Source organism: Falco naumanni, chromosome 6 (assembly GCF_017639655.2).
Source record: "Falco naumanni isolate bFalNau1 chromosome 6, bFalNau1.pat, whole genome shotgun sequence".
NCBI classification, from domain to species: domain Eukaryota; kingdom Metazoa; phylum Chordata; class Aves; order Falconiformes; family Falconidae; genus Falco; species Falco naumanni.
Genome location: NC_054059.1, coordinates 37,732,417 through 37,744,512, shown reverse-complemented (window position 1 = coordinate 37,744,512; position 12,096 = coordinate 37,732,417). Strand labels below are relative to the sequence as shown.

The 12,096-nt window shown below is 37.5% G+C and overlaps 1 protein-coding gene across 7 annotated transcripts in view; it reads left to right on the top strand.

Moving 5' to 3' along the window:
• SMOC2 (SPARC related modular calcium binding 2) overlaps window positions 1-12,096 on the top strand; it is a 150,001-nt gene that overhangs the window by 75,827 nt on the left and 62,078 nt on the right. The window lies entirely within an intron of this gene.

Genomic DNA, 12,096 nt, shown 5'->3' with positions numbered 1-12,096 from the left:
TACGTTTTGATGTCTTCCTCACTGTTCCTTGCTTTCATTGGAATAAACTTTAGAGAATCTTCTTGAGTTTCCAGTTTCTTTTTCTCTGGAAAGAAGTTTAATTTGAAAGGAAACATTGATCATATAGGTTGTGATTCAGTACATCACCCAAAAGAACACTTTGGATCCAGTGAAAATTGTTTTACATTAACTATTGTGCTTAAATATTCTGCTGAATTGAGCCCAAAAGGATTTAAAAAAGACAATCATCACAAGAAAGATATACCCTTACTAAGAGGTTTACAGGTTGCTGTTATAAGCTATTTTTAACATCAAAGCAATAATTATTAATACTTTTTCCTCTCCTTGATTCTCCAGTAGGCGCTTAAGGGAAGAACTTTAAACAGGGTATAGACAAGAGTTTGAAGCAAACACTTGCTGTGCTGGAGATTTATTCTATAATTTTTTTTTTAGTCAGGATTAGTAAGAAGAGAATTCCTTTGGGATTTCTGTCGTGTAAAATATGTGTATAGAAATACGTTGCTTTTAGGAGTGTTTATTTAATTGTTACAGTCCTAGAGACTAGATCTAAAGCAAGAACTCTTGAGTTTGCAGTGCAGCTGCTGGAGGCCAAAACTTCAACATGCACATAAAAAAACAGAAAACCACTAAAGAAAAGGTGGGTTTGTTATTGGAAACTTGTAACCTTCCGTCCATCTAAAGACATATTTACAAAGGAAGAGAAACCAGAAGCATAGTCTGCTTGTCTTATGGTTGTTAGCCCATGGTGCATTAGCATCACAAACACAATTGTGTTGGATTTGCTAACCACAGGACTTGCTCACAGCTGCATTATGTACAGGGGATCTCTGGAGGGATGGGAGATACTACAGTCTGTGTTGACATGCCTAGACCAGCAGAAGTAAGTCAGCAGACACTACATAGCCAGCCTTGCTTTAGTTTGTAGGCATAGCTGATGTGCCAGAAGGGACCACTGCTTTCTTTGCTGTAACTTCTCTTGTCTATGTAATATGACATAATCAGTCGAGACGAATCTAGGTGCTAAAACCAGTGTCTTCACCGGCTGTGCTAGGCAGCAGCTCTTTTCCAGACTCCAAAGTGTAACATGGGCATTGTTTTGATTGCTGAGCCTCACTGTAAACAGGTTTTCTAAGGTGCCGAAAAAACTAGGTTAGATTTTCCCCTTATTACCTTTTGGTGTGGTGCCAAGGCTTCTGGGAACATCCACAGGGAATAAACTCTGGGCTTCTATGTGTATAGAATAGGAGGGACCTCATTACTGAATCCACTGGATTGTAAACTAATGACCTTTGGACACGCAGGCTTCAATATAAGGGATAAATACAGTTTTCTTCTTCACTCAGTTTGCATAGAAAACTCTGATTCAGACTTGGTCATACAAACCCCACAAAGCTTATTGAAAGGTATTTGCCTGAGTAAAATGAGAAGAATTTATGTCTGCATATGAACTCTGTTTATAAAACAAAAGATGAAACCAAATTTATTTATAATGCACTAAATTTTCCTTTCTTCTATACTAACCCCGGTGCTTTCAAAGAAATTTCTCAGGTGCAAATAACACTATGACCTAGCCCTGCCTGTAGAAAATAAAAAAAGAACAATAATATTGCTAAAAATTTCAGGCAAACTCCAACTATACTACTTGAAAGCTGACTATTTTAGTCTGTATTGCTTTTATTTTTTCTAGTTTCTATCTGAATATATGTCTTACTATGTTATGGTCATAAAGAAGCTTGGCTTGACCTTAGGAAATCCATCTCCTTAGCAGAATGTTTTGTGAGTTTAGGATCACAAATGAATACATTGAATTTATTGTACTCATCCTGAAATGGGTTTGCTTTCTCTACTCTGCAAATTATTAATTACTCTTATAATTAACTAGTAGAATCAACATAAGCTTTTAGGTTTTGGAAGATAGAAAATAATGGCTCAGGAAATTCTAGTTTATATTAGTTATCCAGTGTTTTCATTTGATTAAATCATCCTAAATTAATTTAGCACGGAGTAATGGCATTTGGAAGACTTACAGATGCAGGGCATGAAATTACTGGATTATATATCCATGCTCTATAATGACTTCTAGTGCATTTTTTTGTTGCTATTATTTCAGAGAAATAGGCCTTTTCTGCTCACTAAAAGCATTTGTAGAGTGATTTTTAATCTATTAGCTTTTGATGACAAAATGTTACTGCTGGCAAAACCCTCAACATCCAGTCATGTAACAACAGCTCTGTTTGGAGTGGTGGATTTGGGTAGAAACATCTCTATTTTAGCTCTTTTTGTATGTTAAAGATGATTTTCAGAATTTTTTAAGATTTTTTCTTTCCAGAATTAGAAAAAAAGTATGCATCTGCTTGCTAAAATAACACAGTATTTGCTGATATTATGTTTTATACATATGCCTTTGTGCCTTTGCAGGTATTTTGAAAATATTTTGTTTCTTCTGGATTATTATTTTTTTTTTTTACCCCTGCACTGCTCATTTCTTCCTCCATTTCACAGAAACTACAGTGGGTTCACCAGGTCAGATTGACAAATATAAGTATTATAGCAACGGCTATCAAAAATAAACAGAAATGCACTGAAAACACTGACTGTGAGACAATATGGGTTCCAATTAAGCCATGGGAATGCAGCAGCCTACATGCTGCTGTCTGTGTGAACTCCATGACTAAACTCCTGCTGTAGGTTGCAGGGATGCAGGCAGCGACGTCAGTGGAGCCTAGAGAGCAGCCACCTCGTTGTAAGGGCATCACAGACACTTGGCCAGTTAATGAGAGAACTGCACGCCACTGAGTGCAGTCACTCATTTAGTTCTCTAGCCTATATGAAGGGATCTATGCTTTAGATGAACTTTATCCCAACCCGCTATCGGTTCAAGATCCAGGTACTATTCTTTCAGAGCTTTGGTTTTTTTTAAAGACCAGAGGATAGAAAGTTTTTTGCCTTGAAAAAACTGGATATTTTGGACCCTGTCCACAGCAGTTCCCAGTTACTGTAGTTCACAGCTAGGTGCAGCCTTGATGTGGGTGGAGAACGCTACATGACAACGCAAATACTTTCCCATTGCCTAACAGGGAACACACAGTTCCCTGAGAGGTCAGGTTGGACTGCAGATCTCTTAGATTCTCCTTGCTGCATCTGCTCTACCAGCAGTTCATATCCCCGTGGGATTCTTGGGAAGCAAGTGTGGCATTTTCAGGGGATGTATGCCCTTTTTTGAGTTTGAGTATAGGCAAAGGAAGAGTAGTTTAATCCTTTTCACAATAGCCAATGGAAACTTAGGATTCATTTTATTAGCTTGAATTTAAGAGCCAATTTTTTTCTAATCGTCTGTTGTGACTTCTGTGAAAAAGAAATAGGGTGAGTTTAACTGGTAATATTGTTAATGTCAAAAAAATTCTTAAAGTACTGAGTAATTTCTAAGGACTGTCTGTACACCACACAAATAAGAATTACTCAATGTGACATTTCATTAATTTTGCAAATGCAGGATGCAAAAAAGTCATCCATAATCTGGAATATCTTTACATATATGCTTAAGGTCTTCAGAGGTTCTGGTGATAATATAATTCAAGTTACAAGACCTAGGGTTAAATAATGTATCATTGGCTAAGACACAGTACAGTTTCAAGTATCTACTATTCAGTTCTATTCCCTTGTTATTAATATTTTGGTGTTCTGTTTCCTTGAAGATTGAATATTATGGCATTATTAGCACTAATTATTTATATGTTCATTCATTAGTTGTGTAGTTTATTTAATGAGCATCGTAAAGTGATTGAAAGATTGGTGTTTGTTTTGTTGATAACCTGGTATGACCAGCAAAATAGAAGACAGGAAGAAATTGTTGCATCTCTTTGTACGTTACTGAACTTTGATTCCTGTGTTAAAATTTAAACACATGAAATGAGTGGGTAGAAATTAGGGCCCCCTCACAGTCAGTGGCAGAACTCCCAGACAGCTTTTGAACAACCATTCATATGCTGGCTACATGCTACTAGTTCACCCAGTAGTTCACATTTCATCTGGATCAGGCACAGACGTGATATAGCGCTTGTGCCAGCTTTGTGCTTTCTGCCAGTTTGATGCTCATATGCGTTAAGCAGGTGCTAGAGGACAGGCCATATATGATCCGGTATAAAATAGGCTTGGCCCAAAGGAAACCTGTTCTGGCATAAAGCCTGCTGAGGGTCAGGCTGTAAATATTCTTAAAAAAGCAATGCATAAAGTAGTGGATCATATGATTAGGACATTTTTCATGCTGAACAAAGAATCCTAAATCAGAATTCATTGTCCTCTCTAACTATGACTTTAGTGACTTCAGGAGTGCCCAGATTTCAGCCACTGTACCTGGATGCTTTGATAATGTAGAACCATCTTCAATTTCATTTTTTGTTTTAGCTGTGCACATATGAAAGGAACACATAGCTTCTTATTTAATTTTCTGGCACAACGGAGTAGTGGTTTAGTGCTGAGCTTCTACTACAGACCATCAGTTTCAGGGCTTTAAAAATCTGTTACAAGATTTTATCAATTAGCCCCAGGGGGCTTGATCCAACAGGAGTTTCGTTCTCAAAAGAGCATCTGGGAGAACACTGAAGTGCATATATAGTAATGTAGCGTAGACTGGCTGCAAATGCAAATGCAGTTAGTGCAATGTCTACTGTGAATACATGAATACATTCTTAGTAGACTAAACCATGGAATTTAAAAGTGATAATGTTACTAGCAATTGCGTGTCTGCATCTATACCAAATAGCTGCTTGCATTTATCTGTCTATACAGTCTGAATCTGTTGCCAATTCTGCCAGTGAGACTTGACTAATGTGACAGAATGACATTGTAAGATTTGAATGCAGTTTTTATTGCCTTGTCATCTGACTAAAGCATTTGTACATTTGAGTTTTTCTCACATGGAAACTATGTTGGTTGCCAGTGAGGTTTCTGTTTTGTTAGCTTGCTTTGTTTTGTTTCTCAGAAGCAATTGTTCCAGTGGGATCCCTGTGCACTGATCGTTCCCTGAAAGTCACCTTCTTACAAAGAACCAAGAGAAACCTTGTTCCATACTCGAATGCTCACATTCATTCCAAACTGAACCTGGCTAACATCCTCCTGCTATGCCTATCCTGGCAGCCCTGAAGTTAAAAAAAAGCCTGCATGAAAAAACAAACCCAGCATTTTCTTGCAAAGGAAATAAATTTAAGAGTTTGTGTATATGCCCAATCACATCAATTCTAATACACATTCCTTTCTAAGCATAAGAAGCCAAATAACTTATAGACAGGAAAATGAGTAACAGCTCAGTGACTTTGTATTTAATCTCATTAATTGTAGCATTCTCCAGATGTTGCTTTTAATATTGACTGAAGATAAATTACCTGCAGTTGAAGATGTGCGAGCTAGTGAGAAAAAACTCAGATCCAGTTGCATGTTCCCAGTTACATTTTTATTACAAATTCATTAGAAATTTTCTAAAACTATTTTGAATTAGGCTTGTTTCACAATGTGGATATTTGAGATATGAAACAATTTATAACAGAAGGAAATAAAAATAGATACCGTAACCAACTGAGAGAAGAACACAGGGAAGAGGGGAAAGAAAGTGTTTTAAAAGCTACTTGTCTCCATTTTTCAGCAGGGATCCCTAGTAAGTTGTGTGTTGGCCTGCAGAACCCTGGCCAATCATCCATTCTTAAATTTGCTTGTATTCAACATTAAAAGAAGGGCAGGTGAGGACTTTACAGCAGAACATACATGTATATCCAAAGAGTGCTACTTACTCTGAATGCATTATGTCTGTATTGGACACTCAGAAATTGAATTTAAATGAATATATAGAGTAGGTTTGCATAGGACAATAGCCTGAGTAGGAGTGGTTCATTAATTGCAAACCACTGAATTACACAGCAAATAGTGTTTCCGTGTTTTTACCTCATTTCAGCCCTAAAGACAGTGTTTTGTTCTAACAGTTGGTGAGGTATCAACCGCACTCAAAGATGAGATTTGCATTCCCAAACTTGTGATGTAAATACAGCCATTACCTGTAGCTGGAGAAAACAAGAGCATAGGAGTAAGTTGCTGAAATATAGGCATCTTGTGTCTTCATAAGGCCTAGGGTATCTGATATCTGCCTGGGCTAGGAGCTACAACAGCCTACTGGAAATCTGTGATGCTCTGGTATGTAGGTTTGATAGTCCAGAGTACCTGAAATGGCATTGAATTGAGCCCTAAGAACCTCAGCTCAAGCCCTGAAAGAGAAGTAGAAGGCAGAACTATTGATTTTAAATAATTCTTCAAACATACAAATGGAGTATTAAGTCCACGCATGGATTCTATCAATGGAAGCTCAGTCCACTACAAATGGGCAGTCAGTCTGCCAAATTTTGGACCAAGTCAAATCCAGATATTAATACTGTGAACTTTATAGCTTGGGCTCATCTGCAGGTCAGTTCCCTACACAAGAAAAGGCACTAGCATTTTTTCATGACATCTACAGCTGAAGTCTAAATGTTTTGTGATGGCCACAGATCTGGCTTTTGGGCCTTGTAAAAGTTGTTGGTACTGGAAGACATCAGCTGATAGAATACTTGTTTGGCCCATTATCTCAGCATGTTGTTCATGGAGCATAAAGAGAAAAGTGTTGTGAGGAATTTAAGAAAAACATAGTGAGGAAGAATGGAGGCTCCCAGGCCAAAGTCTTATGGCCTTCTCAGACTCTTTGGATTGGCTCTGGTTGCTGACTCACTAAGTGTTCCCTTTAGAGTTCCTGAATGAACTCAATTATTTGGAATGAAGTATAACTTGTTATTTGTATTTCACTATAAAAACATTGTTAAAAAACTGTTGGGGAGGGAGATGCGTGAGGCACTGTCACGTCTATATCCCCTACTATTTAATTTTTAAATATTTTGAAGAGTAAGAGGTAGTTCTCTTCCATTTTTTTTATTTTTCTGTCAAGAGTCAGAACAGTTTCAGAGTAGTATTTTTTTTAGAACACTGGTTTCAAGATATGCCTCAGCAGCTGAAAAAGTGGTGGCTTTGAAGCTACTGATTGTTCACACCATTAGGGCCAATCAGTAAATGGTTGTCTTACTTTTCAGCAGCAATTTTAAGTTATATCCTAGTCTTGTTTTAGCTTACACACAAAGAAAGAACAGTATTCTTCACCCTCTTGATCTGTGAAGAAAATAACTTGATACGCTTTGGTCCTCTTGCCTTGCCTTGCCTTGCCTTTATTTTACTTGCCTTGCCTGTCCTAAATTGGTAAAAAAGAATTACAATTTTCTTTCAGTACTTTCAGCCTCTTCCAAGAAGATAAAACTTTCCAGACACACCCCCCCACACACAGACAGAGCTTGTATATTATGATACATTCTTAATTTTCAGGATGCTGGATCATGCTTATTTTAGTACTGTTCTATCTTTAATAATCCTTTTCACAAGCATTTTCATTTATCTTCAACTTAATTTTACATATTACTTAAAAACCTTTATAAAGATCAAGCACTGACATTTCCAGTTTTTTCCTCCCACTACAGGGGAAGATCCTCCCATCCTAAGCCATTAAAAAACTAGAGTTCTGTTTTCCATCCAGTTGATGTTCTTTTTACTCAGATGTTCCAGGGTTTTATTAGACCCCCACTGTAGGGGGAAAAAAAAAAAGAAAAAAACCCACCCCCCAAAAAAAGAAAAAGAAAAAAAGAAAAAAATCTCTTTTGTGCAAGGTTGTTAATTTCTGTTTTACTGCACGTGTTAAAAATTTATGCCAAAAGATAGCAATCTTTTCTGACCATTTTAATTATATCATATTACTTTCTGCGGCAAGTAAATGACACAACAGTCCTGCTTGAAGTTCTCCTTTAGTTTTTTGACATGCACTTTCCCATCTACCTTCAGCTTTCCACAGTTTACCAGACATCAGTACACATAATCATAAAAGCATCAGTAAGAATCAGAAATCCTAAGAGGGTTGTCACACTAACAGTCTATAATTTAACAACAGATGCAAAAAAAATAATAATTGCATAAATCATGTTAATGCACAGAAACGTATTGGACCGGATAATATCTAAAGATATAATCTTTCTGAGAAAAAGATAGATCTTTCAGCCAAGACAGTCTGGATCTGGCTGTGGCTATATTGATTGCTGGATGATACATGGAAGATATGTCTTCCAAATGTTGCAAGCAATTGGAAGTCCAGCAGAGTCGACAGTAAGAGCTGCCAGCCTTCCATCATCATCCCAATGACCTGATAGGAGAAAATGTCCATGTTTCATGCAGAGATGCCTTCCCTTCCCTGGCCCCAACACAGCCAATAACCCTAAAAGCAACAAACATAGACAGTAACCTTTGTCTGTCTTTACTGATACAGTAAAGGCTAGTTTTATCTTGATTCTGTTGCACTTTCTTGGGAAAGAGGCCCAGGTCAATTGTGAGCATGTAGAATTAGGCATCTAAATTCACAAACTGGCATCTAAACAATTATCTTTTTTTTTTTTCCCCCCTGAAATATTAAGAATCCAGTACTACTCTTGAGGTCAAGTCAGTAAAAAAAAAAAATATTACAAAATTAAAGAAATACCTTCAATGTCAGAGAGCTCTGAGACCCATATGTTCAAAACTTCAGTAAATTGGTGGTTATGCTCTTGAAGAAAAAACTCTGTGATGGAGGTTATTCCATCACTAAGGATATCCACCAAACTCTCTCCTACATTTTGCAAGGTTAAGAACTCCTTATGTCTTCCTCTGTGAGCTGACGAAATCTCTAAAAAATGCTAATATTAAAACCCTCCAAATTTTAAGTTTTGTTCTTAATTAATCAGTCATGCAGTGAGCTTTTCTGGCAAGATAATTCTGGTTTTATAAGACAGACTAGAGCAGGGGTCCTCAAACTTTTTAACCAGGGGGCCAGCGTGCGGATGAAGTGGCAGGAGGTCATCTGCGGCTGCTTGGTTTCCCCCCAACCCCCGGCGGGTGGGACGGGGGGGTTCTGTAAATACCGGGGGCCAGATTGAGGACCCTGGGGGGCCGTATCCAGCCCGTGGGCCGTAGTTTGAGGACCCCTGGACTAGACTGTTCTGAGAAAAGCAATTTTCTTTTTCTTCCATGAGGATAAGTCAAATGACCAAGTATCCATCTTTCCAATAACTGAGTAAGAAGTGTTTTAAAAAAGCCAAATACAATTATGGCAAAATATTCCCCTGTTAATATCTTATGTGAACTGTGAAATTCTACTGCGTGATCTGTCCACGTTCTGCAAAAAAAGCTCTGACTGCTGTTAATGGAAGTACAGACCATGGAAGGACCAGTAACCATGTAAGCCCTGGTGGCTGGAGTCAAAGTTTTGCCTCAGTTTCCTGATGTGCACATTTCTGACAGTCTGAATTGATTTCTAGATGTTCCCTGGTAGGTCAGGTTATGGGCAGTCACAGTGGTTTAAATTTGGAGGGATTTTTAATGAGATGACTTATCACATGTCTTCCAACTTTCTTATTTGCCAAACCATATATCGCTGAACAAACTTCCTGAAAAGACTGACAGCTCGTGCTACAATTGAAATTGAAAAAATTGCCATGTGATGCACAAACATCTTGAGGCTTCATCAGTAACGGTAACATCTTCCATTTAATACAAAAGCAAGAGAAATTCAGCTCCTACAGGGAATTCTGTGGGAGGAGTGGAATTCACCCCAAAGCCTGTGGGTTGGATACATATGCAATGCGGCGGTTGCATCAGTCCAAACCTTTACTGCAGCATCTGCTTTTATGGACTGTTGAGGTCTCAGGTTAATCCTGTCATCCATGGATCCTTTCCCCTAGCCTGCCCTTAATGCAGTACACTGGCTTTTTTGTTTGAGACTGGTGTAGAGTCTCCTTTCCATGAAAAGCCACACCAAGGGTCATAATTGGCACAAGGGAACTTATTCTAGTCAAATTATATTGCTAAAGTATGTAAAACCACTTTGAGATCTTTTCATCTGCAAGATGCTCTATATACCCCAAGTACTGTATTATTACTGGCGTCTTTTCTACTTCACTCCACTCTGTCCATCATGCTCTGTCCTCTTGCATAGCAAACTGTTCCAGATAAATACTAGATGCAATGTTTTCCCTGCACTCTGCACTGCCTAGAAATAACATTAACTATTGTTGCCATAATGCACTAGATTTCTGTGTTACTGGAGAAGAAGCAGTGGTTGAAGAGACAGACCACTGTTTTTCATTAAGCTATTTTTAATACCTGTTTTAGTTTAAGAACGTCAGGCCAAGTATCTGCATTCAACCACAAATAAAACTATATTTAAATAAGATTAAGGCTGTAAATTAAATTTCAGATCTTAAATTCTCTCGATGCATTACAAAACACAAGAGAAAAAGACAGGGCAAAGCTTAATATACCAAACTGGTTGAAAATGCAGCCTTCTATGGAAAAAATCTCTTCTTAGGGAATTTTTTTAAAAAAGATGCGCATTTTCAGCTGAAAAACTGTATTACAAGATGAAAATTCAAACAACAAAAAAAACTTTCTAAAAGCTGAATAATTTTTGTTCAAGACTCAAAATCTTGATTAGTCGTTGTAATGCCTTGTAGGAGCTGTAATTTTGAAACTTCATTAGTTCCTTCTTTTTCAGGGGCTGGGATCTTTAGGCTGACTATACATACAGGGTATAACGGTCTCTTCCCTTTTTAAAAACTTAAGAGATACCTCAGAAAACTTGTAAGCATCTTGGATTTTATTGTTCTCTGGGAAGTTCAACACAAAGAAACAACCTGTTGTAGGGTGGGGTTTTTTGTTGGGTTTTTTTTTTGTTGTTGTTTTTTTTTCTCCATAAACATACACATTTTTTGTAAAACAAACATTTTGAATGAAAAACATCTTTTCATTTAAAGATCTGGTTTTCCACCAAAGCCAATCACAATGAAATTTTTCAACCAATCCTATTACAGTCATAACAAGTTATGAAAACAATTGTATTATTGCCACTTGAACAGTGAGTTACCTTGTTCCATTGTTTTCTGGTGAGATAGTAATGTTATTTAACTTTACCACTGTTATTGTCTTTCAGTGAGTAATGACAATTTATCAAAATTAAAGAACTTTCATTCTTCTCTATTTGGATGACTGTTAGATGCAGTTTTTGTTGGACTAGAATGCATTAGAAATACATAAATTCCTCAAATATGAGTGACCTGTAATGCCCATGAATTGTTTTCCAGTGCACCTAGTTAGATCAGGGCAACAGGCTGATTGATGTTTGGTCTAGAAGCAGAGACATATAAAGTTAAATTAATGCCTCTTGTGCCCCCAAAAGCTGAGGTACAGTTTTGGCAAGAAAGTAGAATCAGAATTAGGCCAAATTTTCAGGTCTGTATTGAGGTAAACTCCCATCAATGCAAAGGCTGATAAGGGTTAATCCTGTGTGATTATGTTTATTTATTATTTAGTGAATTCTTCTACAGTATCCATTACAATGGAGACTCTTAACAGAGGCAGGGCTCTGATTAATTACAGAGGTTCATGACCATCACACTTTGTCATGGTGCAGTTCACCCTTCTATCTCAACACACTGTGCCCAGTTATTCTGGCTGGCAAGGAGGTAGGGACCATTTCTGTTGCTTTACTTACCTAATGGGTTTGGGAAGCAGAAGTGTAAGTAACTTCTGATCTTGGATGTTTCCTCTCCGACTTTCCCAAAATTCCCGTCATGTACTTAAAGCCATAATCTCAATAGCCTTTACTGCCTGAAGGTAATGAGAAAATAATTATTCTCATTGCTCTCTTGTTTGCTGAATAAAGGCTACATCCTGCCTAGCTTAAGGGACTTATAATTTTAGTGTTCTTGCAGTTTCTAATCAGGTTTAAAAGGCAATTTAAGATAAATTTTAGGACATGATTTTTAGTTCCTTTGAGTTGATACAACAGAGAAGCAGCAAAGCCAAAATTGTCAGTATAAATGTCAGCGGTTTGAAAGGTCACTTCTCCCCCTTTCCCCACTAGCATCCCAAGTATGAAACAGTGACTTCTAATGCAGTCACACATCCTGTGGTTCATCCCTTTAACTAAACAGT